This window comes from Chlorocebus sabaeus, chromosome 9, assembly GCF_047675955.1.
Source record: "Chlorocebus sabaeus isolate Y175 chromosome 9, mChlSab1.0.hap1, whole genome shotgun sequence".
NCBI lineage: Eukaryota > Metazoa > Chordata > Mammalia > Primates > Cercopithecidae > Chlorocebus > Chlorocebus sabaeus.
Window position 1 is genome coordinate 53465791 of NC_132912.1, and position 11741 is coordinate 53477531.

The 11741-nt window shown below is 45.1% G+C and overlaps 1 pseudogene; it reads left to right on the forward strand.

The window, feature by feature from the left end:
- The first annotated feature begins 3051 nt into the window (after nucleotides 1-3051).
- On the forward strand, nucleotides 3052-6683 carry LOC119627905 (procathepsin L-like; annotated as a pseudogene).
- Nucleotides 6684-11741: the final 5058 nt, after the last annotated feature.

Consider the following 11741-nt stretch of genomic DNA (forward strand, 5'->3'; position numbering starts at 1 on the left):
ACGGTCCCAAGTGCTTCTATCCTTCATCCTTATATCCACAGGATCCCCTGAGAACCCAGCTTCTATTATTGAGAACTATCCCACCCACTGAATAAGGAGTCTGATCTTTATTCAGTATCATTGCTAAGATACCAGAGGAAATAACATGTAAGAGTCTAGTATAGAACTCATGGTTCTGATCTGAGGTACTAATAGTTGCTTATTTGAATCACTGCATTTTCTATTTATATATATATATATATATATTTTTTGAGACGGAGTCTCACTATGTCTCCCAGGCTGGAGTACAGTGGTGCGATCTCAGTTCACTGCAACCTCCACCTCCCAGGTTTGAGCGGTTGTCCCTGCCTCAGCCCCCTGAGTAGCTGGGATTACAGGCACCTGCCACCATGCCTGGCTAATTTTTGTATTTTTAATAGAGATAGGGTTTCGCCATGTTGGCCAGGATGGTCTTGAACTCCTGACCTCAGGTGATCCACCCGCCTTGGCCTCCCAAAGTGCTGGGATTACAGGCGTGAGCCACCACACCCACTCTATATTCATAATTCTATTCACAATATCTCCTACACAGTGTTTTCCTATTCTATGGAGAGAAATCAGGCAGATGGCAGAAGACACAGGTCAGATCTCAGGAAGAGTTTCTATGGCCTCCAAACAAGCATTTATTGATTATAGATTTAGGGGTGAATATTACGAATGTGGGGAGATGTCCCACAAGGTTCGCTCCTCTGCTACCTAATGCACCAAGCAGCTTGTCCATAACTTAGTTTAAATAGATCTGTCAGGCTCCATGCCCACTTGCTGTAAAAGGAAGATTACTGAGGTAATCTTAGATTTTAAATGGAAAACTGGGCCTCACAAAAGCAGTTGGGAAAGTTACCTGGAGATTGTTTCTAAGGCAGTGTCCAACTGTACCAAGCAAAGGATGATAAGTACAAAGTCAGAGCTTCATTAACTCTTGATGATTGATTCATTCACTTAATGCAAGACTTCATGGGAAGAAGAATCGCTGAGTGGAGGAGACTGGAAACAAGGCATCATGAAACGCCCATGGTCTCTGGATACCCACCCAGCCAGTCCCCACCCTCTTAGTGTCTGGTCTTGATCATCTCATCATGTGTTTCAAGGGTGCGTTTTCCTACCAGTTGTTTTTTCGTCTGCTGGTTTTTTTTTAAAGTTTTTTTCTTTTTTTTTTTAAGTTTAGTTTAGTTTTGTTTTTGAGACAGGGTCTCCTCTCGCCCCGGCTGGAGTGCAGTGGTGCGATCTCGGCTCAGTATAACCTCAACCTTCCCGGCTCAAGCGATGCTCGTGCCTCAGCCTCCCGACTAGCTGGGACCACAGGCGTGGGCCACCACACTCGGCTAATTTTTGTATTTTTAGTAGAGATGGGGTTTCGCCAGGGTGCCCACGCTGGTCTCAAACTACTGGGCTCAAGTGATCTGCCTGCCTCAGCCTCCCGAAGTGCTGGGATTACAGGCATGAGCCACCAGCAACACGCCCAGATTCTTCTATACCCTTAACTGGGAGATAAGGCTTCCGCCTGCGGGTTGTGCGTTCTTCCAACCGGCCCCACCTTTGCTGTGGACTAAACAGGAACCACTGGACTAGAGTCTTTTGGCTCTCGGCCCTGCAGGAGATTTTAATCAAAAATTCTAGGCCTAAGGGAAAAACAGGGTTAGGCTGAAAATACACACAGGGCTCCTGTAAACTTCTTTCCATAAACCACCCGCCCAGGGCATTAAATAGGGTACTTAGTTGATCCGAACCCTCCAGGGAGACCTCCGACCCATCTCTTCGTAGCCCCCAGCTCCCCTCCCCCGGTTCCACTGAGGCAAGGGGACTGAGCTGCTCCACATGCCAAGAGTCAGCATGCCGGGAAGCCCCGCCCAGCGGCTGGCGCAGTCAATCGCAGCGCAGGCAAGCGGTGGGGGCAGGCCTGCCTGGGTGGTAAGGGGACAGGGGGGCTAGGGGTTTTATAAATCAATTAGCTGCTTTCGGGCGTCCTTAGGCGACAGGAGACTCCTGGATCCAGCACCTGCTCACTGTGCCTGTCCACCTTTGGCTACTGCAGCTGACACCCCAGTGGGCTAAGATTGGACAGGAGCCACCAGGGACCCAGCAAGTCCTTCAGCTCTGTGAGTGAGGGATTTTCGGGAGTGCCAGGCCGCAGTATTCCCAGGGCTGGTGAGGTGGGACCGGGAGGCTTGACCCCGGCAAATCAGGCAGGGGCGCCCCATGCTCCCTGCAACACCACCCACCTCCTGGGGCCGCAGTGAGCATGAGCGGAGGGCAGGAGCAAGAGGCAGGGACCTGACCTGGGTCCCCAGCCCAAAGCCTGGGAAACTGCGTATCCCTGTGTGGGCACAGACACTGGGGACTCTGGTTTCCTGTGGTTCGGCCACCTGATTCAGTTTATGCTCTGTGAGGGGAGTTGGAGTGCTGGCAGGACTGGCCCACCTGCAGGACTGCAGGACTGCGGGAGCGGCGGTAGGTAGGTGCTCTCCTCAGTTTCTCCTGGGAAGACATTCAAGACCTGTTTCATTACAAGGGGCGTTTGGAAAATATACTTCACCTTCTGCTGTGTATTAGCCAAGAACAAGGTGCGAAGTGACTTCCCAATTACTGGGGATCCCTTTGTCCCTTCTTGAAATTGGATGTCTTCATTAATGAGGTTTTGCCTGGATGACCTGAGCCCACTTGGTACAAAACCTGGGCCAATGGTTTCCTAGTTTCCCGGTTGTTGCCTTAAGCTTCTCGCCCATAAGGTACCTTCCTATCCTTTTCATAGCCTAAGTTATCGTCCCATAAAACTGTTTCAGCACCTACAGCTCTGGACAGGCTGCTTTTCATTTTGGTGGTTCCATCCAGTATCTCCACTTGCCCTGTATTTCTCCAGCCTCTTCCACAGTCCTTATGTAAATGCTTGGAAGAATAATTTAAATATTTTTATTCTACCATGGTGGCCCTAGTTTCTCAGGTAGCAGTAAAATGCCTTTTTAGGATGGGTCTAATCAGATCCTCATTTCTTTTCCCTTCCTAGATTTTTGAAACATGAATCCTTCATTCCTCCTGGCTGCCTTTTGCCTGGGAATTGCCTCAGTTGCTCTAACACGTGACCACAGTTTAGATGCACAATGGACCAAGTGGAAAGCAAAGCGTAAGAAATTATATGGCATGGTTGGTGGCATCTGAAACTGTCCGGGGAACCCCAGAGAGATGGGCCTTGCTATTGGGATCATATGCCTGGAGAGTAGCTTCTAGAGGCCAGCTCTTACCAATAACCTAATGCAATAACTTAACAGCACTGATTATGAACATGATATGGGAATACACCCTTGTTGTGTCTGAGCTTGGAGAACATCTCCCAGAGGTGTCAAGCCTTCCCTGGCCATGATTACTCTTACATCTCTGTCTGAAGATTCACTTGGTTAGCATATGTTGGGTTTTAATTAGAAATGAAGAGCATTGGCCAGGCGCGGTAGCTCACGCCTGTAATCCCAGCTTGGGGTTTACTTGGGGAGGCTGAGGCGGGCGGATCAAGATGTCAGGAGATCGAGACCATCCTGGCTAACATGGTTAAACCCCGTCTCCACTAAAAAAAAAAAAATACAAAAAATTAACTGGGTGTGGTGGCGGGCACCTGTAGTCTCAGCTACTCGGGAGGCTGAGGCAGGAGAATGGCGTGAACCCAGGAGGCGGCACTTGCAGTGAGCTGAGATCGCACCACTGCACTCCAGCCTGGGCAACAGAGCAAGACTCCGTCTCAAAAAAAAAAAAAAAGCATCAGTTACATGTTTTCCTTTAGAATGAAGAATGATGGAGGAGAGCAGTGTGGGAGAAGAACATGGAGATGATTGAGCAGCACAATCAAGAATACAGTCAAGGGAAACACAACTTCACAATGGCCATGAACGTCTTTGGAGACATGGTAAGTACGCTGTGGACTGCCAAACTCTGTGCTTCTCCTCCTCAGTTCTTTACCAAATTAATCTCTTGCTTTTTGACATTTTATTTACTTTTGCTTGAAGACCAATGAAGAATTTAGGCAGGTGATGAATGGTTTTCAATACCAGAAGCACATGAAGGGGAAGGAGTTCCAGGAACGTCTTCTTCTTGAGATCCCCACATCTGTGGACTGGGGAGAGAAAGGCTACATGACTCCTGTGAAGAATCAGGTGAGACTGTGTTAGGTTCAAACTTCCTATCACCCCAGGAAAGCCAAGAAGCAATTGACATTTGTGCTGTGGTAGAGTGTGCAGCAGCATGCATTCACTTTTTAAAGGATTATTTAGATATATGAGCTGTTGTTAAAAGTCTTGCTCTGTGTGTGTGTGTGTTTGTGGGTATCAGCCTTTTTATTCTCTTTTCAGGGTATGTGTGGCTCTTGTTGGGCTTTTAGTGCAACTGGTGCTCTGGAAGGGCAGATGTTCTGGAAAACAGGCAAACTTATTTCACTGAGTGAGCAGAATCTGGTAGACTGCTCTTGGCCTCAAGGCAACGAGGGCTGCAACGGTGGTTTCATGGATAATTCCTTCTGGTACGTTCAGGAGAACAGAGGCCTGGACTCTGAGGCATCCTATCCATATGAAGGAAAGGTAAATGGAGCTCCTTTTCTTGACGCCGTTCCTGCCTTGTTTTACTGGGACACTTTCAGAGATAACACACACTTTTCAGATTTCCCATTTTAGATGGTGGAATCTCTATCTGCAAACTGTCTGTTATAAATGATGGCCTTTGCAGAGTTCTGGGATTGCATGGTTAACATGCAGCTGTTCTTGCTTCTGTGTAACATGGAGAATATACAAACCATTCTACACATAATACAGATGTCTCCATTGCGAAAAACGTCTTATGGAAAGTAAACCTAGGGGTCTTGCTGAAGAGAACTGAGCTAATTTTCAGTTTCAAATTAACTATTAATAACAACATTTCACTTCCTTGGATGATTTGTGACAGTGTTGACTTGGAAATTCTATGCTGCAAACTGCTGAGTATTGTGGTTCTGACTCACATTCCCTGGGAGAAGGATGGTAGTAATCAAATCGCTTCCCTCTTGACCTTTAAAAGGTTAAAACCTGTAGGTACCATCCCAAGTACTCTGTTGCTAATGACACTGGCTTTGTGGACATCCCTTCATGGGAGAAGGCCGTGGCGAAGGCAGTGGCAACTGTGGGGCCCGTCTCTGTTGCTGTTGATGCAAGCCATTTCTCCTTCCAGTTCTATAAAAAAGGTAAGCATCTTTCTTCATAGAAATTATTGCAGAAAAATAGTAAACCACCATGGCACACCAGCATGATGGACTCTATACATGCAATAATCATACCCAATGCTTCTGTTTGATATTACTTTGAGCATATCTCCATGAATATGTGTATTTCATAACTTTTTATAAATAGCTATGTTATTTATAGTATAGTTTAATTTACTTAAATATTCTCTAATTGCTGTATTCTTAGAATTTTTAGAAAGATTTTTACTTCTGTGATTAAATCTGAAAAGAGCCTTTTGATTCAAGGATTTTGGTGTTCTGTGCTATTTTTAAGATTGATATTCTAGAGTAGAAGTACAAGCTTAAAATGAGTGGTCTTTTATGCCTGTAGGAAAGTTGTTTTATGAAGGACTTATGCTAATTTCTATTTCTGCTAGTTGTGGATGAGAGCCTAATTCCCTAGCTTTGATAACAATAGATCTCGTTAAGCCCGATCTGGACTGTGTGTCATTTCACTGATTTTAGAGATGTCTCCCTCCCTGTGGGTGACAGGGTGGGTTACTGTCAGGTGTCCTTGGGAACTTTTCACCCAGCCTTCATTTTATTCTCTTGGGAATTTATTTTGAGCCACGTTGTGACCCTGAAGGCCTAGATCATGCTATGCTGGCGGTTAGCTATGGCTATGAAGGAGCAGACTCGGATAACAATAAATATTGGTTGGTGAAGAACAGGTGTAAATTGCCAGAAAGGCTTATAGTTGAAATTCAAAGGGGAATCCTTTTTTGCAATCAGTATTTACATACCGCAAGCCCTTAATCCCATTTCTGAAATCCCAGAAGTCTTTATCCCCCTTAGATAGAACACAGAATAGTAATGATTGATTGTAACATCAAGATACTGTCACAAGCATGCTGGGGATATTAACATGGTATTTGTCCCATTGCATGTTTAAATTCTGAACATTTTCTTAATTCTGAAGCATACCTGGCTGGAAAGACATCCTGTCCTTTTTCTGTTTCTGATTTTGCAGTTCTGTGAAAGGTCACAGTTTTGGGCCTGGGATTGAAGTGATATGCAGGTTTTGACTCAAGAATTTGTAAGGGATGAACAGGAACATCGGCATCTCCTGATTCTTTATGTTAAGCCTGTGGCTTCTGGCACACTGTTTAAGTTAATAACCCAAAGTGCTTTATCCTTCCTCTGAAATGGAAAACCTGTTCTCCTTTCAGCTGGGGTAAAAACTAGGGCATGGATGGCTACATAAAGATGGCCAAAGACCGGAGGAACAACTGTGGAATTGCCACAGCAGGCAGCTACCCCACTGTGTGAGCTGATGAATGGTGATGAGGAAGAACTTGACTGAGGATGGCACATCCAGAGGAGGAATTTATCTTCAGTCTACCAGCCCCTGCTGTGTGGAATGCACACTTCAATCATTGAAGATCCAAGTGTGATTGGAATTCTGATATTTTCACACTGGTAAATGTTACCTCTATTTTAATTACTGCTATAAACATTTTGTATTATTGATTCACTTACTTTGCATTTTCATTTTTAAAAGATATACTTATTTTTACCTGTTTAAATAAAATGTAATTTCAAATGTACTGGTGGACTTCTTTCTGTTTTGATGCATTGACTTTTTTGTGTAATTGTATTAGTCTGTTTTCACGCTGCTGATAAAGACATACCCAAGGCTGGGCAATTTACAAAAGAAAGAGGTTTAATGGACTCACAGTTCCACGTGGCTGGGGAGGCCTCACAATCACTATGGAAGGTGAAAGGCACGTCTCACGTGGCAGCAGACAAGAGAAGAAAATGAGAGACAAGCGAAAGGGGTTTCCCCTTATAAAACCATCTGATCTCGTGAGACTTATTCACTATTATGAGAACAGCATGGGAAAAACCTGCCCCCATGATTCAATTACCTCCCATCAGGTCCCTCCCACAACATGTGGGAATTGTGGGAGCTAAAATTGAAGATGAGATGTGGGTGGAACACAGTCAAACCATATCAGCAGTCAAGCACGAAACTGGGTTCTAAGCCATATCTGCTCTGCCAGTGGTTCACTAGGAGGAACAGTGGGTGGCCTTCTGGCTCTTCTAGTAACAAATGTGCAGATCTCATGTCAGCTGCCCAGTTGTTGTGTCTGACCCAACTCTTGATTGAAGCAAAATATGACAAACAGTCTATAAGGACAAAAGAAAATTGTTTTAATAAAAAATTCACATTTTTCTTTAAAAAGATCAGACATACATGTAATTTCAATACTGAAAAAGAGCCTTAGAAATCATGTTTATCTCACCCACGGTGTTTGCAACCCAGTCAAGTTACAGGGTAAAGCTATCAGGGCCAGTTTCTGGAGCATCTTCCCCAGCTGCTGCTGAACACCCCATGGCCACTTTGCAGTTGAGGTGAGACAAGGTACTACTGCATTGGCAAGGCTGTTTGTCTTTGGGTCCTCAAGGGATGAGGGATAAACTCCAGGGTGTGAGGTTGGGCTTTAGGAATGGTGTGCTGGCCTTGGAAGGTGGAAGACAGATAAGAGGACCCAAACTGAGAGTCTGTGGCCACATTTTCACCAAGCTACCTGTAACCACCTGAATTATTTTAATCAACAGAAAAACTTCCCCATTATATTGGCTAAAAGAGCACATAGTTTCATCACCTGTGTTTTTTCTAAAGTCTCATGTTCCCACTGAAAAAAATACAAAAGATAGAACCTGAACGGTCTCTATTACTGTAAAACAAATCACCCAGAAACTCAGTGGCTTAGTAGAAACACCTTTCACATTTTCCGCCTGGACTTGGCTGTGTGGTTTCATGGGGAGACATCTGTAGGCTCTGTCTGTGCTGGAGACATCTGCAGGGCTTGACGGGACTAGACATCTGCAAAGGCTCACTCACATGGCTGGCCACAGATGCTGGTGTTGGCTGGGCGTTTAGCTTGGGCCGTTGACAAGAGCACCTGCCTGGGGCCTCTCCATGGCTTGGGCTTCTCACAGCATCAGCACTGGGAAAAATATATACATATACCTTGGCAAACTTTAAACACTGAATTGCACAAATGTTTATGTTCATCTTTATTATTAAATTAATAAAAGTATCACGAGGAGATTTGGTCTCTTCTCTCAAGTAATACAGTTTTAAAATCTCATAATTAATGTAATTAAAGTTTTTTTATACTTATACTTTCAATAAGTATTTATTAGGCATTTTTATTTATTTATTTACTTTTTTTGAGATGGAGTTTTTCTCTTGTTGACCAGGCTAATATCCAATGGTGTGATCTCAGCTCACTGCAACCTCTGCCTTCTGGGTTCAAATGATTTGCCTGCCTCAGCCTCTCGAGTAACTGGGATTACAGACATATGCTACCATGCCTGGCTAATTTTGTATTTTTGGTAGAGATGGGGTTTCTCCACATTGGTCAGGCTGGTCTTGAACTCCCAACCTCAGGTGATCCACCCACCTTGTTTATAATCTAACCTAACTAGAATCTTTTTAAAAGCAGGACAAAAAATTTAACATTTTGTATGATTATAGCTATGTTAAAATATGTCTAGAAAATACAGCCAGAGGAAATAAAAACTTTCATTGCCTCAAATTGCCGCAAAGCCAAGGGGCACTGCCCATGGCCAGGGAGGGTGAGCCCTGAAAGCACTGAGGTTGCTGACTCCCAGCCCAGGAGCAGCTGGACCCTCAGCCCCCAGTGCCTGGTTTCTCCTTGCATGTGAATCCAGGTCCCAGCATTTTGTCATTGACGGGAGCAGCCTTGGCTCACCCTCTTGGAAAACAGAAAGATGCTCATGGATGCTGGCTGTGAGGCAACCTGAGCGCTCAAAGACCTCCTGTGGGGCTCACGCTGGGGCCAGAGCCTCAGCCTCTGACACTCGAGAATGGAGTGGGCAGGATGGGTGGGGCAGAGAAGAAGAAAGTTCTCCGGATGTCCTGGTTAGTCACCCTGATGCTGGGAAATGGACACTTATGGCTGAATCAGGGAGAATCAAGTCTCTTGGCCAGAGAAACAAGCCATTATGGCCAGCGAAGCGCTCACTAAGCACACACAAATACACGTGTATGTGCACCCACAAACACATAGAATTACACACACGCCCAATACACACATATGTACATGCACACTAACTCATTACACATATGAACATGTATGCACATGACACACCTATACACATACACTTATGTACAGATGCCCAAATGCACACATATTCACACCCTTACACAATACACATGTATATACATGTACTCCTGACACACATTCACACACATGTGCACACACACCTACATACACACCACAGTATAATACACTTAGTAGAGCAGTATTGGGGGGCCTCAGTTGTGGTCAGATGGCCTGACACTTAGTCTGAATTGTTAATAATTGAACTGTGTGATTTTGTCTAAATCTTTTCAACTCTGCTTCCAGCCCCCAAAAGAGTGCAGTTGACTCAAACCATCTGGAAGTTCTCTTTAGTTGTAAAATTCTGTGATTTCAATGGGAAAAGATGGTATCATCCACCTAGAGCTCACCTGAGCTCCTTCTCTGAACCCTGAGGAGGTTCCTGGGGGCTGGAGTCACAGCACAGGGTGCTTGTGAGGCTGTCCTCATCCAGCGCCAGCCCCAAGAGTGTTGCCACCAGGGATAGCCCAGCGTCCCCGAAGACCTCTGCTGTGGGTGTTCCTGTGACTTCTTCCCTGCCTCTCCTCCCCACACCCACGCACTTCTTCCCTCCTTTCTGATCAAGAATATGCCTTGGGAGCAAGTAGGCAGGAACCAGCAACCTTCTGAGGCCCAGTGCTTCCAGAAAGAGGTCAGCAGCTGTCTGTCCTGGAGACGTTTCCTGGTGGAGGTGGAAGGGGGCTCACTGTTCCTTAACACCCTCTTTCAAGAGTGCCTCCTTGGTTTTACTCTTTCTGGCCAGGGCAATCATCTGGAGCAGAGAAGCCTGTTCCCTGTCCCAGCTCAACATCTGGAAGTTACTGGGTCATGGGCTCCAGGTGTTGTTTGCAGCCTCTCATCAGCACATGACTTTTGGTTGTGATGATAAAGTCTGACCGCACCTCATGTTGCCACCCAAAGCTCAGCTACAATCTCTACAAATTACTCCTGAAAGCAAATTTCTCAGGCAGCTGTGGAGCTGAGCCTGTGGCCTGGTAGGTGAACCAGGATGTGGCCCTTCACTGGGCATTTCATCCCTCTTGCTAGCGTGGGGCTGGCACCATAGTGGTACCCAACAGCCCCTTGTTGGAAGGATGAATTTGAGCACCCTACTCCTCATGAACAGCTTGGCCTGATTAAGTTCTCAAGAATCCAAAGGCCTGCAAAGACTATGACATCCTCCCACATATAAATTCAAACTGAAGGAAAACCCTGCAAACTAAAAAAAATAAAGAATAAAATGAGCCAAGGAACAATCACTTCTTCCCATTAGGAAGACCACTTTATAGGTGGTTGTTTTGGAAACAACAATCTTTCACTGTTCTTATCCCCCATTTCTCTAGGGGTCTCTTCTTTGCTGGGCTGCTCTAAATACACTGGATAGTCCTATACGCTACTCTGCCAGCTTTCTTTATTGCTAGCTGGACATTTTTAGGTTCCAGTTTTTTCTTTTTCTTTTTATTTTCGAAATGTGGTAAAACATAAATAACATAAAATTGATAATTTTAACCATCTTGAACTGCACAGATTGGTGGCATTAAACACACTCACATTTTTATGCAACCAACACCACCATCCATCCATGAATACTTTCATCCTGCAAAACAGAAACCATCTTTTTACTCCCCTAGCAATTATGCCTTCCTCATTAGCTTTTATTTATTTTATAGTACAGAGAATATCCTAGAAGCAGAGAATCTGCGCAGTGGAGGGCACCTGGTAAGTTTATCTCTTCCAAACGCCTGCCCTTCAGCAAAACCACACCTGGGGTAGACTGAGCCAGACAGAATCAACCTTGTTTTTAAATGTACAAAACTAGGCCTTCTTTGGAAGTCACATGTTTGAAATATCAAGTCAGAAAATTCTTTTTCTAAAGTAAAAGTGTTCTTTGTCATTTCCTCAGTTACTCTTTTTTCTTTTCCAGATTGAAAATAACCCGTTACTGTCCTCAGGGAATCAACAATTTCATGAGCAATGACTTCCTGGGAGGCCGTGGTTCTCAAACGTTAGCCTGCCTCAGTGTCAGCTGGAGGGGTTATGAAAGACAGATCACTGCACCTACTCCCAGAGTTTTAGATCCCAGAAGTCCAAGGAGGGTTCCAGAAGTTGCATTTCTAACAAACTCCCATGTGATGCTGCTGCTGTTGGACTGGGGACCCCATTTTAAGAAATGCTGCCGTAAGGTCCAATGCTAGGAAATCTGAAGGATAGAAATATGCAGGTACCTAAGAGGTGGGAACGAACGGAATTAACAAGGTAAATGGGTTAACCTCCATGTGGAAAGTGCCAAATGCCCTTCGCATAAGCCCTTTGCTGTCACAGAGCTCACAAGCTCGGGGTGCAGTGCGGGAGGCCGA